The sequence below is a fragment of the Ambystoma mexicanum genome, chromosome 2q (genome assembly GCF_040938575.1).
Source record: "Ambystoma mexicanum isolate Mex_15411 chromosome 2q, UKY_AmexF1_1, whole genome shotgun sequence".
NCBI classification, from domain to species: Eukaryota; Metazoa; Chordata; class Amphibia; order Caudata; family Ambystomatidae; genus Ambystoma; species Ambystoma mexicanum.
The window spans coordinates 16,715,528-16,730,123 of record NC_090924.1 but is presented as its reverse complement, the minus strand read 5'-3'; positions in this window follow the sequence as shown (position 1 = coordinate 16,730,123).

Below are 14,596 nucleotides of genomic sequence, written 5' to 3'. Positions count from 1 at the left end.
TCAGGAGAATGGTCTTCGCTGCAATTGTAAAAGAATGAAATTAGTAATTTGGTTTGTATATAGCACTCTTTTTAATTTACACATAGATTTTTTAAATTGAAATGCTCAGCGCCTTCCTTAAAACCATTAAAACTATTTTATGACTAACTGTAGGAAAGAAAATATCTTCACTATGGCTTGTTAAATTCATAATGTAGCACTGTATACCACTATTCCTGCAACTAAGCTTTTCCACGTAATAGTGAGTCCATGTCATAGCCTGCTTTTCCACGTAATAGTGAGTGAATGTCATAGCCTGCTTGTCCTATATAAATGTAAGTAATTATATAAACTAAAAAAAGTAAAACCAAATATGTGTTTGTACAAATATTATTCTTTGAGATTTGATCATAGAGTGTGCATGTAATTTTGTTTGATTATATGTAGTCTATATATTTTATTTGAAAAAGATTAGTTTAACATTATTTGCGTGTGTGTGTGTGTGTACGAAGAAATTAAACGGTATAAAGGTTTGTAAGTGACAGTTCATTTTAGGATAATGAATAAATGATCGTAGATTCATTTTACAGATTATACAAGGTGAAAGTCGGTAAGAAAATATGTTCATGTACTGTATAGAAAATATGCATACCTGTAGTTTGTGTTAATGCATATGGATATGGACGAAGCTGCAAGTAGAAATCTTGGAGATTTGTCTAGTATTTCTCGTAGATCGTGGTTGCCAATGGTATGAGACTTGCAGTCCGAGAGATTCACCGCACATTTGCAGTGCTGATCTATGATGATGCAGTTACATGTAGAGGTTGTGGATTTGATTGGTGGATGGTCATGTGATTTGTTAGCTACATCCAATGAGGGAATGGCACAGAGAGTGAAGTGGAAATGGTAGAAGGGCTGTCCATGTTACGATACGTTCGCGGACATGGCAGTAGTTCCAAGACACCGTGTATTACATCCGGGGAATTTGGGGTGGGGAGGCATGCAAATGAGATTGAATGTAGCAAGGGATTGGTCAGTAAAGTTTAGTGAGTATGTTGTGGTAGGAGAGGTTTTCTCTGATATTCTTTTTGGTGAGAGAAGAACAGATAGCTATGGCTGAATGTTTCAAAAAACAGATTGTGTGGATTTTGGGAGACTCGTGGATACATTGGTTAAAGGTGCATGCAGAAAGTGGTGGAGTATCTATAGATCTTGGATTCCCACATGTGGAAGTGCACTGGCATGGAGTGCGTGGAATGAAGTGGTTGGACTTGCTACCTCTCTGTGCAACTTTGAAGATAGAGGAACATCCAGACATAATTGTAATTCATTGTGGAGGGAGCAGTTTAGGACATGTGTTTCAATTTGCAATGAAAGAAGGACTTCAGAAGATCATGGATATGTTTCCAAACTCCAAAGTAATTTTTTCACGGATTGCGCAGAGACAAATGTGGCTTCGTTCTTTCTCATGTGGTCCACAATTGGAGAAAGCAAGGCGTAATGTCAATAAGGCTGTTTGTGCTTTCCTAAGAGATTTTGGCATGTTCTCTTTTCACAATGAAAATATTATGTTTCGTAGTACATACATTTTTCGCAGAGATGGCGTCCATCTTACTTATGCTGGCAATCAGATTTTTCTGAGAAATGTACAAAATGCATTGCAACCTTTTTTTAGAAATGCAGCATCTATTTTGAAGTAGGTGTTAAGTATTTATAATTTTTGACATACAAACACCTCCCAAAGGCTCTTTTCAGAGCCACCACTTCCTCCCAGAGAAAAAAGCAATGGTTACAATAGGGAGCACCCAATTTTTTTTATTTTCGCGAACTGTCCACGGACTTTCAAGAAATAGAAAGGGCCCTGCATTCTTTATCGTTACTTCTATTTTTTAACTGTGAAATGCGGCTCTGAAAAGAGCCTTATTTTTATTTTTATTTTTTATTTTGTATTTTTACACATGACACACTAGGAGAGGAGGGGAAAGGAGGGTAAATGGGGGGACACCAACCACAGGGATAAGAAAGGGCGAGCTGAGAGAGGAAGATGTAGAGTGGGTTTTATTTGGGTAGTGAGCAGGTCTTCTCGTGCTCTGAGACGATAGTCTCAAAAGCACTCCGAAGTCGCTCCCCCCTACAGAGTACTGTGTCACAGTACATACATACAATTGTGACCCTCGAAAGGTAAGGGTCATCAGAATTCTATATGGCCTGTGAGGCAGCTTTCCTTGTGGTGACAGGATCAGAAACGGAGGATGAAGTAGAGGCAATCAACCTACTACGCTCTTCGCAAGGTACAACCTTGCGAATGGCCCCAGTGTGGAATGAGTTCAGGTGTCGCTTCATGGTCGTAGTCCCAAAGCTATACGAACCATGCCTCCCGCGACTGAGTACCATTTTGCACTCGTTGCAGGTGGCACGGTTCGCACGAGCCTTAGGACCATTCCCATGAACGGTAAACAACCGCCACACCCAAGAATCACGCCGCGGGCGGCTAGTAGGGATTTCCTCTACCTCATTCTCGTCATCCTCTTCTTCCTCCTCTGTATCCTCACTCCTGTTCCCCTCTTCAGGCCCTTGGGGAAATGGTGGTGGTGGAGGAGGTGGGGGTGGTGCTGAGGCAGATGTAGCACCATGTGGTAATAGTCGAGCCATGGATGTCATAGGCTTGGAGATGGAAATCTCAAAATCTGCAAAGCATTCAGCAAAATGCAGTGTGCTCTGTGGAATAGTCAGAAACACAATGAGAATGCGCTCTAAGGCATGGTCTTATATAGGGGTGCTTGTGAACGGGTCGCGGACATGCGCGCTGTCCTCAAGACAGATCGAACATCAAAAAAGGTTCAAAAAGTCACAAAAACTATGTGGAAAGTTAGGATTAGTACGTGGGATTTGTGGTGTGGTGATTTTTTAATAAGAAATATTGTGGATTACTTAGAAATGTACTTTTAAACTGTTCGGGGACACGAACAGTGTCCACATTTAGAGAACGAGATGAGCGTGGGCGCGGTCACATGATTGTTTTGTGAGCATGTTCACTAAGGTAGCGGCCGTCCGCAGGACACCCAATGTACGGACATTGTTTTGCGCATGCGTGTTATGTTCTACAGACAGTGTTCGGGTCCTGAACTAATTAAAAGTGCATCACGTAAAACGAACAGTTATGGACAGCCGTTTGTTCTTAGCACAGTTTAATTTATTTGCTAACAATATGGACAGACATAGCGTTTCAAGCACACCTCCATTTTCGTTTATTTACGAACAATTCAGGACACCACGAGTGTTCTTAGAACAGTTTCTGCTTGCTAGCGAACATTACGAACAGGCATAGTGTTCTTAAGGACACCTCCATTTTCGTTCATTTACGAACATTTCAGGACACTCCGAGTGTTCTTAGAACATTTTCAACTTGCATGAGAACATTACGGACAGATGTAGTGTCCTCAGGACAGTTACATTTTCATTTCTTTACGAACATTTCCGAACAACCGCGCTATCCGTGGACACCTAAATTGGTTTCATCACAAAGAACTGAAAGTAATTACAACAGAATATAAGAACAGTAACTTTATTTCATATATATATACAATTATGACTGGGAAGGTGGGGCAGAAACGGAAACAAAAACAGGAGAATTAGGGATTTCTAGATAACTGGGATCAGGTGAAGAAGGGAAGGAAAGCTCATCGAAACGCTTTGGTCCATAGACAGCGTTTGGGGTTAACTGAGTGGGATAGGGTGAGGGGGGACAAGTGCAGGTTGGATAATGGTGTGCTGTTGGTGGTTTCACATGATTTTCCACAAAGTTTTTCAAATCCATAAAATTTTGCATAAGGTCGTCCATTTTTTGATTAATCTGTTGTAGAGTGATATCCTCTGATTGTTGTTGTGAGATGCTTGGAATTTTTGTATGGTCTGTAATTAAAAAAATGTACATGTTAAATGTATACAAAATAGTATTTATTAATTGGTTTATATAGTAAAGTGTGTACCATTAGGTGGACTATCGTCTAACATTTCCTCTCGTGGAAAATGCTCCTCTAGCCAGTCGAGAGTACTACGCATTTCTGTGAGAAAACAAAAAAGTAATATGTTTTTTTTTTCTAATATAGAAAGTTTATAAATATATGAGTAAAAAGAAGTGCGCTTACTATGTCTGGTGAGATATGTAATCAGTAGTCTATACGTCTGGTCTTGCTGTTGGTTGTGGAGCGTCTGTGAGGTAATGGTGGAAGCCACTTTATCTTCTTTTGGTATATTCCATTTTAAAACATATTGTATTTAAATGAATGGTTAGTGTGTTACATATATGGGTTACATTTTTTAAGTATTACTACATATACTTTGTTGTGTGCTGTTTTGTGAATTTGTTAAATGTTCCTATGTTATGATATAACTATTACACATACCCCCCCAGAGTTTTTAGGTGGTGGTACTGTTGTCCGAACATGTCTGCGGACCGTCAAATTCAGTAGAAAGGGTTCAGTATGTTCCATATTATATGTACATAAAGTCAAAGTTATTATTGTTAAGTTCTGCTACTAAAAAACTATGAAATTCAGTAAAAAAACTGTGTTACAGGGACGTTATGGTTAAGTTGCGCTACTAAAAACCTATGAAATTCAGTGACATTTGTGATGTCATCTTTGATGTCCTGGGTGTTAGTCTTAGCAGTGCACGGTGGTGGCGCGAGTAATGGTTGCTTAGCTTACCATAACTGGCGAATTTCAAGGGTTTTTTGGTTTTATTTGGAACCATAACGTCCCTTTGACAACGTTTTTTCACTGAATTTCATAGGTTTTTAGTAGCGCAACTTAACCATAATGTCCCTTTAACAAAGTTTTTTCACTGATATATATATATATACATATATTACACGGCCCACGGAAGTGGCCGTGTAGTTATGGTTAAGTTGCTGTTTCCATAGGAAGAACACTTTTTGGGCAGCTTATAACTTCGCGGTCCCTGGACGAATCCTCACCAAAGTTTGCAAAAAAAGTATATAGCCCAAAGTTTGGCAAGGTTTGTTCCGGGGGGCAAAGTTATAGGAGTGTGCCCAAAATGTCATCTTTTCCCACAGACTGAAAGGGGAAAAAACGATGCTCATGCCTACAGCCCAAACCGCTGGATGGATTTTCACCAAATTTGGACCAGGAGCAGCAGCTTGGTCTTGAAAGCGTACTTTTGTAAATTTGGTGAAAATCCATCCAGTAGTTTTTTAAAAATGACCAAAAAGTAGGTCACCAAAAATGAGTGATATCTATGTCCGGTCCGCGGACACACTTCCCTGTTCGGTCCGCGGACAGTGTCCTGATTGGTTAATCGGCTTGCGTCATGCAACTTGTTCGCTGATTGGATGGTGAAGAGCTTGAAGTGCGTCAGATTTTTGGAAACGCCCGCCACCTTGTATCCATGGACGTGGGGAAATACAATTTTGGCAAGTGTGTTGGTCTGTAAGACTGTTTGGGGATGGTGGAGGGGTAAACGATTGTTTGAATATTGTATCTATTTAGGTGGTAGGCACCGCTGTTGTGTTTGTTGTGTCAGCGGACAGTAGCGTTGTCCTTGGTGTCCGTAATCGTTCCATATGGGACTGTCCTAAGGACACTATACCTGTCCGTACTGTTCGCAGGCAAGTTGAAAGTGTCCTAAGAACACGCGCCGTATCCGGGATGTCTGCAAATAAATGAAAATGGGGGTGTCCCAAGGACAGTATACCTGTCCATATTATTCGCAGGCAAGTTGAAACTGTTCTAAGAACACACGCAGTGTCCAGGATGTCTGCAAATAAATGAAAATGGAGGTGTTCTGAGGACACTATACCTGTCCGTACTGTTCGCAGGCAAGATGAAACTGTTCTAAGAACACATCTGGTATTCGGGATGTCCGCCATTAATCAAAATGGAGGTGTTCTAAGGACACTATACCTGTCCGTACTGTTCGCAGGCAAGTTGAAATTGTTCTAAGAACACACCTGGTGTTCTGGATGTCCGCCATTAATCAAAATGGAGGTGTCCTGAGGACACTATATCTGTCCATAATGTTTGCAGGCAAGTTGAAACTGTTCTAAGAACACACTTGGTGTTCGGGATGTCTGCCATTAATCAAAATGGAGGTATCTTAAGGACACTATACCTGTCCGTACTGTTCGCAGGCAATTTGAAATTGTTCTAAGAATACACCTGGTGTTCGGGATGTCCGCCATTGATCAAAATGGAGGTGTCCTGAGGACACTATATCTGTCCGTACTGTTCGCAGGCAAGTTGAAATTGTTCTAAGTACACACGTGGTGTTCGGGATGTCAGTACTGTTCGCAGGCAAGTTCAAACTGTTCTAAGAACACACCTGGTGTTCGGGATGTCCGCCATTAATCAAAATGGAGGTGTTCTAAGGACGCTATAGCTGTCCGTACTGTTCGCAGGCAAGTTGAAATTGTTCTAAGAACACACTTGGTGTTCGGGATGTCCGCAAATAAATGAAAATGGAGGTGTCCTAAGGACACTACAATTGTCCGTATTGTTCGCAGGCAAGTAGAAACTATTCTAAGGACACCCAAGGTGTCCGCGGACATTAAAAATGCCATGAGGCCTAGTTAAAAATGGTTGATTCTATGGGTGTGATCTATCGGTGTGATATGCTGCAGTGGTTGCTGCCAAGGCCTAGAGTCTTGGGTGCATGGGCGAAGGCCATGCACCCAAGACTCTAGGCCCTGGCGGCAACCACCGCAGCATATCACACCCATAGATCACACCCATAGAATCAAACATGGGTGTGATGTGTGGGTGTGATATGTTTTGGAGTTGTGACCAGACTGTACCGAAGACCGAAGTTATAAGTACTGAAGTTATAAGCTACTATGGGTGTGATATGTTGTGGTGGTTGTGGCAGGGTGCATGGGTGAAGGCTGTAGGCTGTATACTCAATACTCTAGGTCCTGACCACAACCACTGCACCATATCACAGCCATAGATCATACCTACAGATTTGATTATCTTACAAAAGGTTTCAATTATACTTACTGAATGATTTGTTGACATTCGATACATTTCTTACATGGGTTTGGTACCTGGAAGAAGTATTCTTTTTCAAGTTCTGTGATAAAAGAAAATAGCATGTTAGTGTATGCATTCTATAAAGATAATAGATATTTCATCTTTTTTTTTTACCCTCAAATTTGGTTTACAAACAAGTGTATTGTGCATTTTGCTCAGTTTCTGTGTTTGTTTTTGAAATCATTGGGTCTGTGGGAAAGAAAAATCATTGTTGGATTAAAAAACCCTTTATTGTTTTGCTACAGTCTATTTGTTTGTTTCCTTTCAGTATTTATTTCTTGTTTCTGGTTAATGTTTTATCTGTTGGATTGTTGCAGATTTCTGAAGCAGTTACATACCTGATGGCATATTGTAACTGTCTATTTTTAGTTGTTATACAATCTTGGGCTAGTTAAATACCTATTGGTGTATTCTAACAGTTTATAGTTTTTTCATTGATTTTTTTTTAATGTTGAAGTACAGATTTGTTATTAAATTTTGTTTTTAAGAAGATTAAAAAGCTTTTGGAAGATTTCCTGGTAATCTCTGCTTTAGAATAAACATCCACATTTGTGTTGCAGATTTCTTATGCAGTTAGATACCTGATGGCGTATTCTAACTGTAATTATTATTATTTTTTTAATTTAGTGGTATTGATTTATCTGTTTGGTTGTTATGGAATCTTGGGGTATTAGGATACCTGTTGGCGTATTATAACAGTTTATAGTTTTCTAATTGAAGTTTTGTTAATGTTTAAGTACTGATTAGTTATTCAATTTTGGTGTTAAGAAGATTAAAAAGCATTTGTAAGATTTGCTGGTAATCACTACTTTAGAGTAACCATCCACATTTTTGTTGCAGATTTCTGAAGCAGTTAGATACCTGATGGCGTATTCTAACTGTAATTATTTTTTTTTTAATTTAGTGGTATTGATTTATCTGTTTGGTTGTAATAGAATCTTGGGGTATTAGGATACCTGTTGGTATATTGTAACAGTTTATAGTTTTCTAATTGAAGTTTTGTTAATGTTTAAGTACAGATTAGTTATTAAATTTCGATTTTAAGAAGATTAAATAGGCGTTTGTAAGATTTGCTGGTAACCTCTACTTTAGAGTAATGGTACTATCATTACATTCAAACCATCCACATTTCTTGTTTATGTATGCAGTGTAGTGACCTGCATTGGTTGTGGCTCCTGCGTGGTAGATTATACCTATTGTTTTAAAGGTTTTTCTACCAAGTGATACTTGACCATGAGTGAATCCAGTCAGCTTGCAGTTGTTTTTGGTACCATCTGCATTGTAACGCAGAAGCATTAGTATTAAATATTTACTATGTGTTTGTATTAGTAAGGAGGAGCGATTATCTGAATTGCAGTTAGTACATAATCTGCCATGGTTTGCATGTTGTACAAGTTGCTGAAATGGAATAGATTCACAATTTGGTATGGATACATACACGAAGCGCTTGTTAGGGATTTCTTCTTGTGTAACATCTGGAAGATTTCATTTATAGGTATGTTTTTGTTTTCTAATACTTGTAGTAAGTACATTAGAAATTATTGTGGATCTTCTTGTGAGTTTATAGTGAATTTTACCATTCCAGCACAGTCGTTCAATTTTTGTCTTATTCCGTGAACACGATACGTGTTGTCAGGATTGTTTTTTGCGTTTCTATGAAGGACTAACATTTGCAAACACAGTTGGTCTGTACTGTGTAAGTAAATGTTGTCAACAATTGGTGGCAATTGAAATAGAATATTAATTGCTACATTTGTGTAACAATTTACACCAGTTACATTTGAAAATTTGAATGGACCAGGTAGTTCTGTGTAAAAGTCATTTTTTTCGAGTGTATGTTGCCTTTCTGAAGAAATACCTAAGTTACTTTGACTAATAGGTTCTTCTTTGCTTATTGTGAATGATGAAGTATTAGCTTCTTTTTCTCTCTTTGGAGGATTTGCAGTCATATTCTGTTGCATTTCTGTTTGAATTAGTTTTCTTTTATATTTTATTTTTTGTGGAACAGGATTTGCTTTTAGATTGGGGGTGTATAGTGAACTTAGTCTATTGTATTCTAGAATGCAAGGAATATGAGCGTTGACTTTACTTGCATCAAAGTTGATTAGAAATAGACCTTAAAGTGTACGTAAGCGTGATAGTGCTACGTAGCTCATGCCTTCTTTAAAGACTGTTTACCAATATCTATCAATGCTTTGTCTAGGGTAAGACCTTGGGATTTATGAATCGTGACTGCATATGCAAGAGTTAGAGAAAATTGTTCTCTGCGTACATACATGTCTTTGAAAAGAAGGAATCGAGCTGTTGAGCGCCCTATCCTTTTTACTTCTGAAAGTTTGTCAAAGAGTCTATTGACAAACTGAATGTTGTCACGTGGGTATGTTTGAAAGCCAACAACTGTACCCAGTGCTCAATTAACTAGTCCTTGCTCCAAGTCCAGGTTACGTTTAAGCATTACTCTACAGTTTAAGGATAATTTTAATATTTTTTCCAAGCCAGCTGTGTTGGAGACTGAATTTTCTAAGGTATTTAGTCTTGTTGTGGCTTGTTGACACATAGGTAGTGTAATACCATGTACATCCAGTTTGTCTGTGGAGCAAATTTCAATTATTGGTTGCATTTCTTTTTTTAACATTGTTTCATTGAATTTGGAACAGCTTAAAAGAGTTGGCATTAAGGCCATACAATTGACATTTTTATGTGCTAATTGTTCCATAACATCAGAAGCACATGAGTTATCGCCATAAAGTGCATGGATGTGCCGGTTTCTAATATTGTTTGTGATTCTTGAGATAGTACACCAACTCTTATACTTTTAAAAATGTTGGCGTATGTGAGGTCTGTAGATTGGTGCATGTTCTCTGTTAATTCTGTGTATTGGAAATGTTGCCAAAGGTTGACATTTCCTATGCTGCCAATAGTTTTACGGCAGAGTTTGTGTCCTAAGGTTTTAAAAATAGGTTCACCTTTCACTGGTGTCAATTGAAGAAGATCTCCGAAAACAATAATGTGTTTTCCTCCAAAGAGTTCTTCATAGTTTGTTTTAAGTACTTCTTGCAATCTTAGATGAATCAAAGCCAACATTAGGTTGGAGACCATGCTCACTTTGAGGGTAATTCATAGAATTCAGCGCACAAGTGGCGCACGCGGCTGGCGCACAGTGTGCGCGTGCGAATTTCTGCGCCAGCCACGTGCGCTAAAATCCATTTCTGTGCACAGCGTATTCATGGATTTTAGCTTCCAAAACCAGCCGTGGTGCAGAGTGGCGCAGCGCACAAATCCCGTACATGGCGCATAGGCCCCCAATCACGAAAACGCCTGTAAAACTCCTTGCACACCCCTCCGAATACATGTACCCCGCTGCACACGGAGTGTCACACGCGATTGGAGCAGGGTACGTGTATTTCGGAGGTGCGCGGGAAGTTTCACACGCGAAATGCACTGTGCGAGTGGGGTACGTGTATTCCTCGGGTGCACAGGAAGTTGCACACACGATAGGCCCTGTGCGAGTGGGGTACGTGTATTCCTTGGGTGCGCGGGAAGTTTCACACGCGAAATGCCCTGTGCGAGTGGGGTACGTGTATTCCTGGGGTGCGCGGGAAGTTTCACAGGTGAAATGCCCTGTGCGAGTGGGGTACGTGTATTCCTGGGGTGCGCAGGAAGTTTCACAAGCGAAATGCCCTGTGCGAGTGGGGTACGTGTATTCCTGGGGTGTGTGGGAAGTTTCACAAGTGATTGGAGCGGGGTACGTGTATTTTGGGGGTGCGTGGGAAGTTTTACACGTGAAATTCCCTGTGCGAGTGGGGTACGTGTATTCCTGGGGTGCGCAGGAAGTTTCACAAGTTAAATGCCCTGTACGACTGGGGTACGTGTATTCCTGGGGTACGCGGGAAGTTTCACACGCGATTGAAGCGGGGTACGTGTATTTTGGGGGTGCGCGGGAAGTTTCACATGCGAAATGCCCTGTGCGAGTGGGGTACGTGTATTCCTGGGGTGCGCGGGAAGTTTCACACGCGATTTTGCTGTCAGAGCGGGGTACATGATTTTCAGGGGTGTGCGGGGAGTCCTACACGTGAATTGGCAGTGTGGGTCCTCCCAGGTGTTCCCTCTACACCCTCCACAGCCCCTGCAGGCAGCCCACACCACAGGGGACTACCCTGCACCCCTGGTCATGTCCCGCAGGTAGCCCATCCACCATGGGCATGCCCCCAGCAACGCCACATGTCACCTTGTACTAGTGATCACCAACTCATGTTCCCCAGCACCCCCATCCCCCAGCTGTGAGGGCACCTGCCAGCAGGCCCCCACTCATGTCCCACACATGTCCCCCAGCAAACCCCACCCCCCAGCCGTCAGGGGCACCTGCCAGCAGGCCCCCACTCATGTCCCACTCATGTCCCCCAGCACCCCCACCTCCCAGCAGTCAGGGGCACCTGCCAGCAGGCCCCCACTCATGTCCCACTCATGTCCCCCAGCACCCCCACCTCCCAGCAGTCAGGGGCACCTGCCAGCAGTCCTCCACACATGTCCCACTCATGTCCCCCAGCACCCCCACCCCCCAGCAGTCAGGGCCACCTGCCAGCAGGCCCCCACTCATGTCCCACACATGTCCCCCAGAACCCCCACCCCCGAGCAGTCAGGGGCACCTGCCATCAGGCCCCCACTCATGTCCCCCAGCACCCCCACTCCCAGCAGTCAGGGGCACCTGCCAGCAGGCCCCCGCTCATGTCCAACACATGTCCCCCAGAACCCCCACCCCCCAGCAGTCAGGGGCACCTGCCAGCAGGCCCCCACTCATGTCCCCCAGCACTCCCACCCCCCAGCCCCCCAGCAGTCAGGGGCACCTGCCAGCAGGCCCCCACTCATGTCCCCCAGCACCTCCACCCCCCAGCAGTCAGGGGCACCTGCCAGCAGGCCCCCACTCATGTCCCACTCATGTCCCCCAGCACCCCCACACACAGCAGTCAGGGGCACCTGTCAGAAGGCCCCCACTCATGTCCCACACATGTCCCCCAGCACCCCCACCCCCCAGCAGTCAGGGGCACCTGCCAGCAGGCCCCCACACATGTACCCCAGCACATCCACCCCCCAGAAGTCATGGGCACCTGCCAGCAGCCCCCCACTAATTGTCCCATTCATGTCCCCCAGCACCCCCACCCCCAGCCCCCCAGCAGTCAGGGGCACCTGCCAGCAGGCCCCCACTCATGTCCCCCAGCACCTCCACCCCCCAGCAGTCAGGGGCACCTGCCAGAAGGCCCCCACTCATGTCCCACACATGTCCCCCAGCACCCCCACCCCCCAGCAGTCAGGGGCACCTGCCAGCAGGCCCCCACTCATGTCCCACACATGTCCCCCAGCACCCCCAGCACCCCCACCCCCCAGCAGTCAGGGGCACCTGCCAGCAGGCCCCCACACATGTCCCCCAGCACCCCCACCCCACAGAAGTCATGGGCACCTGCCAGCAGCCCCCCACTAATTGTCCCATTCATGTCCCCCAGCACCCCCACCCCACAGCAGTAAGGGGCACCTGCCAGCAGGCCCCCACTCATGTCCCCCAGTACCCCCAACCCCCATCAGTCAGGGGCATCTGCCAGCAGGCACCCACTCATGTCCCACACATGTCCCCCAGCACCCCCACCCCCCAGCAGTCAGGGGCACCTGCCAGCAGGCTCCCACTCATGTCCCACTCATGTCCCCCAGCACCCCCACCCCCCAGCAGTCAGGGGCACCTGCCACCAGGCCCCCACTCATGTCCCCCAGCACCCCCACCCCCAGCAGTCAGGGGCACCTGCCAGCAGGCCCCCACTCATGTCCCACACATGTCCCCCAGGACCCCCACCCCCAGCAGTCAGGGGCACCTGCCAGCAGGCCACCACTCATGTCCCACACATGTCCCCCAGCACCCACGTCATGACGATCCTCAATCATGGGCCTCATGGCCACCCACATCACACCCCACACCACCCCAGCCCAAAGACCCAACCAAGTATTGCATCCACCCACAGAGAAATGGCCATTACATGATACAACCCGAATGGCAAGTATGTACATGAACACATGTCCGTCGAACACACACAATGGGTGCAAGTGAATGTGAAAACCCATATCATGGCATGCATGAAACCAATGAGAGAATAGCACACATCGAAGTATGAAAGAAAAATATATTGAACACAACATGAATGTAATGAAAAAAAAACTCAATAATGGGAATAAGAAATAAAATGCAGCATGTCCGGAAAAAAATAAAAAATATGAATTCAGAATCCAAAGAAATACAAATGAAAATGTGTCCAAAGTCTCAGTCTAACCAAGCAAAACCAAGGGAAAAAAAAATTATGAAATCCATTGCGCCATGGTGAAATTAAAATAAAAACGAGAAACATCCACTGTTCAACTATATACAAATCACCAATCCAGGGTCCATGAGCCCAACAAATGAAATGAAACCTACAAAAAACACTACCTATTAAATAACTATATACAAAAGGTGGTGCATTGTCCAAGCGGCCCAAAATAAACAAAAACAGAAAGGAAACCTAACACTATCTAACTATTTACAATGGCAGCGGGCTAGTTCGACGGCACACTTTTTGATGTCCCGGGACAGGGCATCATCGAACTCCCGCTCAATGTCCTGGAGGCGGTCCTCTTCCATGGCCCTGAGGGTTTGCAGGGACAACGACATGTTCACCTCCAACTCCCTGCGAATTTCCTCGAGGCACTCGGCCCGCCTCAGGGCCCTCCGCATGGAGTTCTCCGCCCTGACCATTGTGAGCCGTGCCTCTTCCACCCGCTGCCGCTCCGCATCTATGCGTGGCCCAACCGCTGCCACACGGAAGACACTTGAAATCGGGAGTCCTCCTGCCCTATGGCCGATGCCTGCCCCTCCGATGTTGAAGGCCCTGAGCCATCATTGCTCCCACAATGTTGCTGCTGCTGTGCCTGCGCCCTGGCTCTTGCTGCCTGCACGTCCTCCTCCGGCTGGCGTGCAGTTGTCGTGGTGGCCACCCCTGATGGATGTCTGACTCCCGACTGTGGCAGGGATGTGTCCTCCACCAGCCTGGCCGCTGGGTGCCAGATGATGCAGTGACAGGATCAGGGACAGGATTACACACAGGCACCTCCGCGGCAGCCTGTGCTGTCTCCTGTCTCTGCCCCTGCATTGCACCACTAGCACCAGTGGAATCCCCACCTCCAGACCCAGTGTGTGTCCCTTCCACGGCCTCCTCCTCCACCAAACCCCCCACCAACCTGGATGACTCTGTGCCATCTTCCTCCTTTGGACCCTGTGGGCTCTCAGCTGCCCCTTCTGCTGCTGAGGAGTCCACCTCCGACCTCTGCCACTTGGACCTAGCCTCGGCAGCTGCGGCCTGGGATGCGGCACCAGACTCCTCACTCCCCGACGAGATGACAATCTGGGAGGGGAGCCGGGCCTTGCGTCTCTGGCTGGTGGTGCGATCCCTGCCCCTGTGCTCCACAGCACCCTCTCCGCCCTCTTCATCAGTTGACGTTGCAGACAGGGAGAGATAAAACACAGACATCAGGGCATTGTACAATGGACTGAT